Below are 14,462 nucleotides of genomic sequence, written 5' to 3' on the forward strand. Positions count from 1 at the left end.
CATATACATGACCAATCTTACAAATGTACGAAGATAACTGAAACTTTGGGTAATTATCATATATTGACTGAAGTTTAAGGTCAGAATTTTAATGGACATTTGTAAGATTTAACAACATTTTTATGGGTTCTGGTTTTTTTTGGTAGCCCTGATAACCACAGTGACAAATAAAACAGCATGACATTCAGCACAAAAAGTATGTTTATCCTGTACTGTTAGGGTTATTAAGCTGCATTATTGACCTAAAGAAATAAGTGTATACAAGAACGTTTCAATTAACATTTCATTATCGACAATAACAAATCGATGTATTTGTTGTAAATTGTAATGATCATCTTTTGTTTGTTTTGAGAAAAAGCAACATCCAACTTTGATGCTAGTGAACAAAACCAACTCACGTTCTGCGTGATGTTACCAATGATGGCTGACAACAGCTGTGGTGCAGTATCTACAAGTTTAGAAGATGCTTTTCTTCTGGCATTAATAAAGCATCCATCGGCTCGAACCCAACCATGTGTGATCACACTAACACCAATAGATCTGCCTTTGATTAAAAAAACCCATCTACACTTCTTTGGTGCTTTGTTGCTAAACCCGTCTATGATATTACTCGTTTTTATTCAAATTTGTTTTTATTCAAATTTCACCTAATCGCACGTGCGTGTTTGCATGTAGGCCTGCATGGGTTCACTCCCGTGTACGCCGGCTTCCAAAAACACGCATGTTATCTTAACTGGAGAACTTAAATTGTCCGTAAGTGTGATCGTAAATGTGTGAATATTCATGGTTTGACTGGTGACCTGTCCAGGGTGTACCCGCCTCTCCCTGAAGACAGCTTGGATAGGCTCCAGCTCACCCGTAAAGACAAGCAGTATAGAAAATGGATTCTATTTTATTCCATGTATTTGTCTATTTATTAAATGTATGTATTTATTTTATTCATCAATTAATTTATTTATATTTGTAATATATTCATTTTATTCATCTATTTATTTTTGTATTTATGTAATAATTTTATTCCTCTATTTTATTTTTTAACATATGTATTAATTGTATTCATCTCATTAATTAATTAAATTATATATATATATTATTTTAGATTAAAACTGTATTAATCTATTAATTAATTAATTAATTAATTTATATATATTTTTAATGTATTCATTTTATTCATCTATTGTTTGAATTTTTTATTTATCTATTTGTTTTATTTTTTTAATTATGTATTTATTTATTGATCTATTAATTAAATTATATATATTGTTTTATGTATTCATTTTTTTATGTATTTATTTATTTGTTTTTTTTAATTTATGTATTTATTTTATTTATCTATTTATTATTTTTGTAATTATTATTTAATTGGATTTTTTTATTCCTCTATTTAAATTTTTAACTTATGCATTTATTTTATTCATCTATTAATTAATACAATTATATATATTGTTTTAGGTTTGAATTTTGTTCATATATCAATTAATACATTTATATATATATGTATATACATACATACATACATATATATATATATATATGTATGTATATACATACATATATATATATATATATATATGTATATACATACATACATATATATATATATATATATATATGTATATACATACATACATATACATATATATATATATATATATATATATATATATATATATATATATATATATATATATATATATATATACATATATACATACATACATACATACATACATACATACATACATATATATATGTATTTTAATGTATTAATTTTATTCATCTATGCTTTTAATTTTAATTTTTTTTATTCATCTGTTTTAATTTTATTAATTATGTATTTATTTAATCAATCTATTAATTAATTATTAAAATGATATGTATTGTTTTATGTATTTTTAATTTATGTATTTATTTTATTAATCTATTTATTATTTTTGTAATTATTATTTAATTGGATTTTTTATTCCTCTATTTTATTTTTTAATTTATGTATTGATTTTATACATCTATTAATTATTTAAATTATATATATATTGTTTTAGATTTTAATTTTGTTTTTAATTTTATTTATTTATTAATTAATGTATTTATATATATATCTTTTAATGTATTCATTTTATTCATCTACTTATTGAATTTTTTTTAAGTCATGTATTTATTTTAACACTATATCAATTAATTAATTAAATGATAAATATTGTTTTATGTATTCATTTTTTCATCTATTTATTTGTTTTTTAAATTTATGCATTTATTTTGTTCATCTATTTATTATTTTTGTAATTATTATTTATTTAATTTGATTTTTTTCTCTGTTAGTCTCAATGTATTTCCTACAGGACTGTAATCTAGTTGTGGTGGTGGTGGGTCTTGGCGGAAACTGCATAATTGGCCAAGAGGCATTTGCAAAAGTCAGTAAAAATAAAATAAAAAAGCGAAACAAATATGTTTAGAACTACAAATTACAATTATTCTGTTGCATCTTTTTGTCCGTTTTTTTTCTTTTTCTTAACGCGGCAAACAAAACTTTTAGATGGGGGCAATACCATTTTTTCATTACCTTATAAAATTTGAAGTTTTGACTCTTTGTCAACAAGCTAATAATAATAATAACTGCTATAGCGGCCGCAACATTAATGCTGCCACAACGATGACTCTTGCTGACCTACTGCCTTCGGTAATGGCACCATTCCCAAATTATGTCGGCTCTATTGATAACCTCACTAACAACTTTGACGATGCCTTGCGCGAAATTATTGATAGTATAGCACCGCTAAAGCAAAAAAGGGCCCCTAAAAGGCGCACCCCATGGTTTACAGAAGAAATTAGAGCTCATAAATTATCATGTAGAAAACTGGAACGCAAATGGCGCGCGACTAAACTTGAGGTTTTCCATCAAGCATGGAGTGATAGTTTAATAACTTATAAACGCATGCTTACCTTAGCTAAAGCTAAATACTACTCAAATCTCATCCGCCTCAACAAAAACGATCCTAAATTTCTGTTTAGTACAGTAGCATCGCTAACCCAACAAGGGACTCCTCCCAGTAGCTCCACCCACTCGGCAGATGATTTTATGAATTTCTTTAATAAGAAAATTGAACTCATTAGAAAGGAGATTAAAGACAACGCATCCCAGCTACAACTGGGTTCTATTAACACAAATACGACTGTATATACGACGGACACTGCCCTCCAAAATAGTCTCTCTATTTTTGATGAAATAACATTAGAGGAATTATTACAGCGTGTAAGTGGGATAAAACAAACAACATGTTTACTTGACCCACTTCCTGGGAAACTTATCAAGGAACTGTTTGTATTATTAGGTCCATCAGTGTTAAATATTATAAACTTATCACTTTCCTCCGGCACTGTTCCCCTAGCATTCAAAAAAGCGGTTATTCATCCTCTGCTCAAAAGACCTAACCTCGATCCTGACCTCATGGTAAACTACCGACCGGTCTCCCACCTTCCGTTTATTTCTAAAATTCTCGAAAAAATAGTTGCACAGCAGCTAAATGAACACTTAGTGACTAACAATCTCTGTGAACCTTTTCAATCCGGTTTCAGGGCAAATCACTCTACGGAGACAGCCCTCGCAAAAATGACTAATGATCTATTGCTAACGATGGATTCTGATGCGTCATCTATGTTGCTGCTTCTTGATCTTAGCGCCGCTTTCGATACCGTCGATCATAATATTTTATTAGAGCGTATCAAAACACGTATTGGTATGTCAGACTTAGCCTTGTCTTGGTTTAACTCTTATCTTACTGACAGGATGCAGTGCGTCTCCCATAACAATGTGACCTCGGACTATGTCAAGGTAACGTGCGGAGTTCCCCAGGGTTCGGTTCTTGGCCCTGCACTCTTTAGTATTTACATGCTGCCGCTGGGTGACATCATACGCAAGTACGGTGTTAGCTTTCACTGTTATGCTGATGACACTCAACTCTACATGCCCCTAAAGCTGACCAACACGCCGGATTGTAGTCAGCTGGAGGCGTGTCTTAATGAAATTAAACAATGGATGTCCGCTAACTTTTTGCAACTCAACGCTAAGAAAACGGAAATGCTGATTATCGGTCCTGCTAGACACCAACATCTATTTAATAATACCACCTTAACATTTGACAACCAAACAATTAAACAAGGAGACTCGGTAAAGAATCTGGGTATTATCTTCGACCCAACTCTCTCGTTTGAGTCACACATTAAGAGTGTTACTAAAACGGCCTTCTTTCATCTCCGTAATATCGCTAAAATTCGTTCCATCTTGTCCACTAGCGACGCTGAGATCATTATTCATGCGTTCGTTACGTCTCGTCTCGATTACTGTAACGTTTTATTTTCGGGCCTCCCTATGTCTAGCATTAAAAGATTACAGTTGGTACAAAATGCGGCTGCAAGGCTTCTGACAAAAACAAGAAAGTTTGATCATATTACGCCTATACTGGCTCACTTGCACTGGCTTCCTGTGCACTTAAGATGCGACTTTAAGGTTTTACTACTTACGTATAAAATATTACACGGTTTAGCTCCAGCCTATCTCGCCGATTGTATTGTACCATATGTCCCGACAAGAAATCTGCGTTCAAAGAACTCCGGCTTATTAGTGATTCCCAGAGCCAAAAAAAAGTCTGCGGGCTATAGAGCGTTTTCTATTCGGGCTCCAGTACTCTGGAATGCCCTCCCGGTAACAGTTAGAGATGCTACCTCAGTAGAAGCATTTAAGTCCCATCTTAAAACTCATTTGTATAATCTAGCCTTTAAATAGACCCCCCCTTTTTTAGACCAGTTGATCTGCCGATGATTCTTTTCTTCTCTCCTCTTCTCCCCTGTCCCTTGCGAGGGGGAGTTGCATAGGTCCGGTGGCCATGGATGAAGTGCTGGCTGTCCAGAGCCGGGACCCCGGGTGGACCACTAGCCTGTGCATCGGTTGGGGACATCTCTGCGCTGCTGACCCGTCTCCGCTCGGGATGGTTTCCTGTTGGCCCCGCTGTGGACTGGACTCCCGCTGATGTGTTGGATCCACTGTGGACTGGACTTTCACAATGTTATGTCAGACCCACTCGACATCCGTTGCTTTCGGTCTCCCCTAGAGGGGGGGGTTACCCACATATGCGGTCCTCTCCAAGGTTTCTCATAGTCATTCACCGACGTCCCACTGGGGTGAGTTTTTCCTTGCCCGTATGTGGGCTCTGTACCGAGGATGTCGTTGTGGCTTGTACAGCCCTTTGAGACACTTGTGATTTAGGGCTATATAAATAAACATTGATTGATTGATTGATTGAATAAACTTGTATTTCTTGTATATTTTAACTTTTGAATACCAAGTTAATTAAAACAAGAAAATAATAAAAATAAAATATACTGTGTAAGCAAAATGTTGCACTTGAATAAAAATCACAACCAAACGCAATAACATAAGTTCTGTCTTTGTTAGGAGGGGTTGTGGGGACCCTCAAATATAGACAATTAAAACAATGAACAAAATGGCTAAATAAAGTTATTGTGATCAAATTGATCACGGTTATCATTATTATCGTGGTATTGTTGAATGTGCTCAAAAAGTACTTATACACACTAAAAATATTTTAACCAAGTTGTATTTTTTTTAATAGCAAGTAGACACACAATATACTTTATTGGCAGAGGAAACATCAAATATTGTTCTGACTTCATAAGAGCCGTATTATTTTTATTTGTTTGTATGTTAATATGTTTATCTTCTTCCATTTTATAATTGTAAAGGGTGATCGGTTGTTTTACTTCCGGTTTGTGTCTTTCAACTTGACACTGTCGAGTTTATCGATCACTTTGTGCAAAAACAGCAAATCCTTTGTGTTTAATGTGAATACTGTAGCTCTGTTGATTGGACAGTAATGTGTTTCTAAAAGTTTAGATTGGGGAATGACGTTAATGTCTGTTGTTTACATGTTAGCAACTAAGCTAGCTAGCAAGCTAGCGCCAGTCCGTCCGTATCAAAGTTCGGTTATGAAAGACGTTTTTTCCACCATTTTGATTTGAATACGCTAATACTAACCGTCAGAGTTTTACAGCGGTTATCATTACTACCGTTAATTTGCAGACCGTATCACTCGGCGAACAGACACATTAAAAAAAAAAAAACTTTGATATGAACGTAAGAGCCGCATGAAACCGGGCAAAGTTAAAGTTCCAATGATTGCCACACACACACTAGGTGTGGTGAAATGTGTCCTCTGCATTCGACCCATCCCCTTGTTCACCCCCTGGGAGGTGAGGGGAGCAATGAGCAGCAGTGTGGGCCACGCTCGGGTATCATTTGGTGATTTAACCCTCAATTCCAACCCTTGATGCTGAGTGTGCCAAGGCCGCATGCGGCCCCGGAGCCGTGGGTTGGCCAGCCTTGCACTATGTGATGCTAACGGTCCATTTTATCGACTCTGGAAAACTTACCGACTTAATTTGAATGTATCATCGGTTAACCGACTTATTGAATATCGGCCCAGGCCTACTGATACATCAAATGTTAAAAATTATTGAAGGTTTAAATTTTTGATCACAATTAGGATCAGATAAATACACAGGATGGCGGTGTAACATAATAAATACATTATTTACATTATTTCTTACTACTGATTTGAAATATTTGGACTTATTTTCTGAGTTTGTAAACAATAAAAAATGTTTTAATTTACAAACCCCGTTTCCATATGAGTTGGGAAATTGTGTTAAATGTAAATATTAACGGAATACAATGATTTGCAAATCATTTTCAACCCATATTCAGTTGAATATGCTACAAAGACAACATATTTGATTTTCAATTGATAAACTTTTATTTTTTTGCAAATAATCATTAACTTTAGAATTTGATGCCAGCAACACGTGACAAAGAAGTTGGGAAAGGTGGCAATAAATACTGATAAAGTTGAGGAATGCTCATCAAACACTTATTTGGAACATCTCACAGATGAACAGGCAAATTGGGAACAGGTGGGTGCCATGATTGGGTATAAAAGTAGATTCCATGAAATGCTCAGTCATTCACAAACAAGGATGGGGCGAGGGTCACCACTTTGTCAACAAATGCGTGAGCAAATTGTTGAACAGTTTAAGAAAAACCTTTCTCAACCAGCTATTGCAAGGAATTTAGGGATTTCACCATCTACGGTCCGTAATATCATCAAAGGGTTCAGAGAATCTGGAGAAATCACTGCACGTAAGCAGCTAAGCCCGTGACCTTCGATCCCTCAGGCTGTACTGCATCAACAAGCGACATCAGTGTGTAAAGGATATCACCACATGGGCTCAGGAACACTTCAGAAACCCACTGTCAGTAACTACAGTTGGTCGCTACATCTGTAAGTGCAAGTTAAAACTCTCCTATGCAAGGCGAAAACCGTTTATTAACAACACCCAGAAACGCCGTCGGCTTCACTGGGCCTGAGCTCATCTAAGATGGACTGAAAAGTGTTCTGTGGTCTGACGAGTCCACATTTCAAATTGTTTTTGGAAACTGTGGACGTCGTGTCCTCCGGACCAAAGAGGAAAAGAACCATCCGGATTGTTATAGGCGCAAAGTTGAAAACCCAGCATCTGTGATGGTATGGGGGTGTATTAGTGCCCAAGACATGGGTAACTTACACATCTGTGAAGGCACCATTAATGCTGAAAGGTACATACATGTTTTGGAGCAACATATGTTGCCATCCAAGCAACGTTACCATGGACTCCCCTGCTTATTTCAGCAAGACAATGCCAAGCCACGTGTTACATCAATGTGGCTTCATAGTAAAAGAGTGCGGGTACTAGACTGGCCTGCCTGTAGTCCAGGCCGGTCTCCCATTGAAAATGTGTGGCGCATTATGAAGCCTAAAATACCACAACGGAGACCTCCGGACTGTTGAACAACTTAAGCTGTACATCAAGCAACAATGGGAAAGAATTTCACCTGAGAAGCTTAAAAAATGTGTCTCCTCAGTTCCCAAACGTTTACGGAGTGTTGTTAAAAGGAAAGGCCATGTAACACAGTGGTGAACGCCATTTTCCAACTACTTTGGCACGTGTTGCAGCCATGAAATTCTAAGTTAATTATTATTTAGTTTATGAGTTTGAACATCAAATATATTGTCTTTGTAGTGCATTCAATTGAATATGGGTTGAAAAGGATTTGCAAATCATTGTATTCCGTTTATATTTACATCTAATACAATTTCCCAACTCATATGGAAACGGGGTTTGTACAAAACCCAAAACCAGTGAAGTTGGCACGTTCTGTAAATGGTAAATAAAAACAAAATACAATGATTTGCAATAGAATAGACTGCAAAGACAAGATACGTAACGTTCGAACTGGCAAACTTAGTTATTTTTTGCAAATATTATTATTTTTATTCAAAATCGCTGAATTTTCACATTTGCCATTCAAATACTGAGAAGAGACTTGCGGTGAGTCACCAGCCAGTTGAGGCACGTCACTGAGTTGAGCCTCACCATGGATTGCGCAATGACTCGGCTAACTGCTGGCCTGCTGTGCAGTGAGACCGTATTGCTATATGAATTATATTATACATTTCCGTAGTTTAGTTAGCTGAGGTATATAATGTACAGTGTATTTTGTCAACAACTGTATGCGTGTAACGTATTTCTTGTGCTGAGCAATCATAAAACTGCTGCGAAGACGCACTGTGTGAGGCTCGCAGTAATCCCGCCTCCTGGTGGTAGAGGGCGGTAGTGATCCCAGAGATCATTCTTGCGACTACTCGGCTGCAGAAGAAGTGACAACAAGCAGCAACAGTTAGCGATCGTTTATTTTTTCCTCTTGCCTGGACTATTAACATGGAGGATTACATATCTAAAATAAAACCGTTTTCTAAACTGGACTTTCAATCGAAGCAGGAGGTAATACTTAAAGGAAGATCTCCATCGAGACAGAGAGACTTTTAAAACTGAAGACAGATAAGGAAGACTTCTATAAACAAGTTATCGATGCTTTTGTTCAAAAGGAGCTGCGCATGGACTTCATTTATAAGTAAAGGTAAGACCATAATAAAGTTTTTGTTTTTTTAAATTAAATGTGCTTTTTTGTGTGCTACAGTTTGTATGTGTAAAGTTAAAGTACCAATGATTGTCACACTCAGTAGGTGTGGTGAAATTTGTCCTCTGCATTTGACCCATCCCCTTGCTCACCCCCTGGGAGGTGAGGGGAGCAGTGGGGAGCAGTGGGCAGCAGCGGCGCCGCACCCGGGAATCATTTTTGGTGATTTAACCCCCAATTTCAACCCTTGATGCTGATTGCCAAGCAGGGAAGAATGCTGGTATGAGCTTTTAAACATAACACATTAACTGCTGCCAATCAAATGGTGAATAAGATACTCTTTAGGGTTCATATGTTTGTAAATCTGACGGTGATGAAGTCAGTGCCTCACCAGTCATGAACCACACCGCACGTCACTGATATATATATATATATATATATATATATATATATATATATATATATATATATATATATATATATATATATATATATATATATATAATATATACACATATATACATATACACACACACACACACATATATATATATATATATATATATATATATATATATATATATATATATATATATATGTATATATCTATATATATGTATATATATATATATATATATATATATATATATATATATATACATATATATAGATATATAGATATATATATATATACATATATATAGATATACAGTATATATATATATATATATGTGTGTGTGTGTATTTGTATATGTGTGTATATATATATATACTGTATGTGTTTGCTATTAAGAACTGCCTCATCAACCACCTCCATGAACTCCCTGTGGGCATCAACGAGCGCCTAATGAACTTACGACTTATGCTTGCTAGCAGTCATATGGCCATGGTCGTTAGTGCCTATGCACCAACCCTTGATGCACAGGATGAAGTTAAGGAGGCCTTTTATGCTGACCTGGACAAAGTTCTATCTGAAGTCTCCAAGGAGGACAAGTTAATCCTGCTCGGAGACTTCAACGCCAGAGTGGGACGAAACCAACACCTATGGAGGGGTACACTGGGGAGAGAAGGGGTCGGAAATACAAACTCTAATGGCACACTACTGCTAACTCGGAGCACAACCTGGTCATCACCAACACACTTTTCCGTCAGAAAACCAAGTTCAAAACATCATGGATGCACCCTCGCTCCAAACTGTGGCATCTCATTGACTAAGTCATTGTCCGCTCTAAAGACCGTTGCGACGTCCTAAACACCAGAGCAATGACCAGTGTAGACGACTGCTGGACCGACCACCGCCTCATTCGCTCCATCATGTCCATCCACTTAATGCGGAAAAGACGGATGCAGAAAAGACAGTGCCGGCCAAGAATTAACATTGAGCTGTTGAGTGACACCACCTATCAACAACAGCTGCAGGAGGCCTTTAGCGCAGCGTTGCCCAAACAGTACCCAGAGGATACGGAAACAGACTGGAGCACACTTTCGACTGCCATAATGAAATCCTGCAAAAATATCCTTGGTCTCAAAAAGCGGAGACATCAAGACTGGTTTGATGAGAACGACACTGAGATCTAGCAACTAATTGACAACAAGCGGCAAGCTTTCATCACTTGGCAAAACGACATCCACTGCAAAGTGAAAAGAGTAGCCCACGCCAAAGCGAAGGCAGCTGTCCAAACACAGGTTAGGAAACTGAAGAACCAGTGGTGGACAAAGAAGGCTCTGGAGATCGAGCAGCTTGCTGACTCTGGAGACACGAGAGGGTTCTTTGAAGCCACAAGAGTGGTGTATGGTCCCAGCCACCGCTGCCTAACCCCCCTTCGCTCAAAGGATGGTCTGCTGCTGCTGAAGGACAAGGACGCTATTTCAAACAGGTGGAAAGAACACTATGAGGACCTCTTAAACAAGTACACTATACCTGAGATGGAGGCTCTTGACCAACTCCCACAACAACCCACAGATGAAAGCATGGGAGAACCACCTACCTTGGATGAGCTGCAGGATGCCATTGGGAAGATGAGGAAAAACAAGGCTGCTGGGCCCGACGGCATTCCAGCAGAGGTCCTGACGAAAGGCGGACCCGATCTTACCAAGCACATCCATGCCCTGCTTCTCAAAATATGGGAAGAAGAGGAAATCCCTGTACAGCTCAGAGATGCCCTAATTGTCTCCATATTTAAGAAAGGAGACAAGGCAGACTGTGGGTATTACCGTGGCATCTCTCTCCTGTCCACCATAGGGAAAGCCCTCGCTCGGGTTTTAGCCAACAGACTAAACCCCCTGTCAGAAGGCGTGCTTCCTGAGTCTCAGAGTGGATTTCGCCCAAGCAGAGGCACCACAGACATGATTTTCATCGCACGACAACTGCAAGAAAAATGCCGGGAACAAAACCAATCACTATACATGGCCTTCATAGACCTCACCAAAGCCTTCGACTCGGTTAACCGTCAGGCGCTTTGGCTGGTTCTGTCCAAGATTGGCTGCCCAGACAAATACATTCGGGTACTGAGACTACTGCATGATAACATGTCAGCCACAGTGCTCAGTGGCAGTGGAGATGAAACGGAACCCTTTAGGGTAGACACAGGTGTAAAACAGGGATGTGTCATCGCTCCAACACTATTTTCCATTTTTGTTGCTGCTATCCTCCATCTCACAAACATACATCTGGCCCAGGGAGTCGAAATAATGTACAGAACCGTCGGTCAACTCCACCATAAAGGGCAAACCACCACCATATCCATCATGGAGCTGCAGTATGCAGACGATAATGCCCTCGTAGCCCTCTCAGAAGAGGACCTACAGTGCACTCTGTCTGCTTTTGCGAAGGCATACAAACAGCTGGGTCTTGCCATCAATATAAAGAAAACCCAAATCCTCCACCAATCACCACCAAACAGTAGTGCGCCTGTCCTGCCCCCAAACCTCTCAATTGACAAAATCCGACTGGAAAATGTGGACCACTTCCCATATCTCGGGAGCTTCCTGTCATCTAAAGCTGTCATTGACGATGAAATTCACCACCGCCTCAGCTGTGCCAGTGGGGCTTTCTCAAGGCTGAGGAAGCGAGTCTTCGAGAACCGTGACCTCCAAGCAAAGACCAAAATCCTGGTCTAAAAAGCAATCGTGCTCCCCACCCTTCTGTATGGATCAGAAGCCTGGACAACCTATAGCAGACACTTAAAGGCACTCGAGACCTACCATCATAGATGTCTCAGAAAAATCCTCAGGATCAGCTGGGAGGACCAACGCACCAACACCAGCGTCCTGGAGGAGGCTGGCTTGCCCACCATCACTGCCACGATTGCCCAAAACCAACTCAGATGGACTGGCCATGTAGTCCGCATGCCTGACTCTCGCCTCCCAAAACAAGTCCTTTATTCCCAGCTTGTTGAAGCGAAACGGGCCCCGGGAGGTCAAAAGAAGAGATTTAAGGATAACATCAAGGCAAACCTGACAAAGTGTCGCATAGACCTTAAGTCTTGGGGAAGTCAAGGCAACAGACAGGACGATGTGGAGAAACCTTGTCCGTGAGGGTGCCGCGCAATATAATGACGACCTCCGCCATGCTGCACAAGACAAGCGCAGACTAAGAAAGGAGAGAGCATCCACCAAACAGGCCCAACCCAAACCCACCACCACTACATTCCCTTGTCCACATTGCCCCAGAATAATCGGGTCCAGAATCGGCCTCCACGCCCACTGGAAGACCCACAAGGACCAGGAAGGAGGACAGTCATACTCGACCAATTTCAAGGTCAGGAAAAAACACAGAGGCTATTTCATCCCTACAAGCCTGTTTCGCAGGCATCCCTGCTCTTCAGGGGATTTATAAATCAGTAAATATGTCCCTGGACACCTGAGGACTTTGAATATGACCAATGTATGATCCTGTAACTACTTGGTATCGGATTGATACCCAAATTTGTGGTATCATCCAAAACTAATGTAAAGTATCAAACAACAGAAGACTAAGTGATTATTACATTTTAACAGAAGTGTAGATAGGACATGTTAAAACAGAAATTAAGCAGATATTAACAGTAAATGAACAAGTAGATTACTAATAAAATTTTACAGCGTGTCCCTCATAATGTTGACAAAATAATACAATGATAAATGACACAATATGTTACTGCATACGTCAGCAGACTAATTAGGAGCCTTTGTTTGTTTACTTACTACTAAAAGACAAGTTGTCTAGTATGTTCACTATTTTATTTAAGGACAAAATTGTTCTTCAATTGCAATAAGAAACATATGTTTAATGTACCGTAAAGTGTTTTTGTTAAAATAAAGCCAATAATGCAATTTTTGGTGGTCCCCTTTATTTAGAAAAGTATCAAAATACAATATAATATATATACATATGTACAATATAATTTGTACCGGTACCAAAATATATATATATTTATATATATATTATACATACATACATACATATATATACTAGGCTTGTATGGTATACCGGTATTACTTTAGTACCGCGATACTAATGAATCATATTCGGTACTATACCGCCTCCAAAAAGTACCGTTCAGCCAAACCCCCGCCCCTCCATCGTGGTCACGTCGTGACATTGCTGGTTTACGAGCAGAGGAGCATGTTCGTCAGCGCGCACACACAGAGTACTTACAAGCAGACACAGTGTGTAGACAGAAAAGGGAGAACGGACCAGTGTTTCCCATAAACTGCCAAGATACCTGTGTCGGTGGGGGCGTGGCTATGGGCGTGGTCACCATGACATCATCGAGTAATTTGCGTAATTTACTACAATGATATGATGTTCTCTAAAAAGGCTCAAAAAATGTATACTTACTAATTAATAAAAGTTTTGTTTTAAACATCCATCCATTTTACAATATAATTACAACACTTTGTGTACATATTTATATACAGATTTGAACAATAAGTTATTCACTGAAATATATTCATTAATCGTGGTTCTTACAAAAAATATATCTTATAAAATATAAAAGCTAAAATGTCTCTTAAAGCTCTGCCCCTTTAATTAGTGCATACTAAATAATTTAACTTTAGCCTACTACTTCAACCATATTATTTACCAGCAACATAAAGTGAAACAGAGGCAGAGGTGTCCTGCCACAGTCAGTAACAAATAAACAGAAAACAGTAGTGGTCAAATACAAATAAGGCAACAAGAGAAGTATCCTACACTTCTCTTTTGTAAAGTAAATCTAAACAGCCTACATGGGCATCTACATCAACTATATGATTTGCCTGAGAAGCTGGACCGGACAAAAAAATAAAATAAAAAAAAAAGTTTTTATTTTTTGATTTGTGGCGGACGTAATTCTTTCGTGGCGGGCCGCCACAAATAAATGAATGTGTGGAAAATACTGACGGACGTATTTTGCCTTAAAAACTAAAGATAAAGGTGAAGTTATAACACTGAAACGCCCTCAGGAAG

General features: G+C 38.0%; 1 protein-coding gene across 2 annotated transcripts in view; it reads right to left on the reverse strand.

Moving 5' to 3' along the window:
- The window catches only part of LOC133642751 (serine/threonine-protein kinase N1-like), a 141,681-nt gene that overhangs the window by 80,433 nt on the left and 46,786 nt on the right, over nt 1–14,462 (reverse strand). Inside the window, exon 1 of one of the 2 annotated variants that reach the window (XM_062037117.1) lies at nt 399–556. The exons of the other annotated variant lie outside the window; for it this stretch is intronic. The gene's annotated coding sequence lies outside the window, so the exon portion shown is untranslated. Of the gene's footprint in view, nt 1–398; nt 557–14,462 lie in introns of those variants that run through there. 2 annotated transcript variants of the gene reach the window in all.

This window comes from Entelurus aequoreus, linkage group LG25 (assembly GCF_033978785.1).
Source record: "Entelurus aequoreus isolate RoL-2023_Sb linkage group LG25, RoL_Eaeq_v1.1, whole genome shotgun sequence".
Taxonomy (NCBI): domain Eukaryota; kingdom Metazoa; phylum Chordata; class Actinopteri; order Syngnathiformes; family Syngnathidae; genus Entelurus; species Entelurus aequoreus.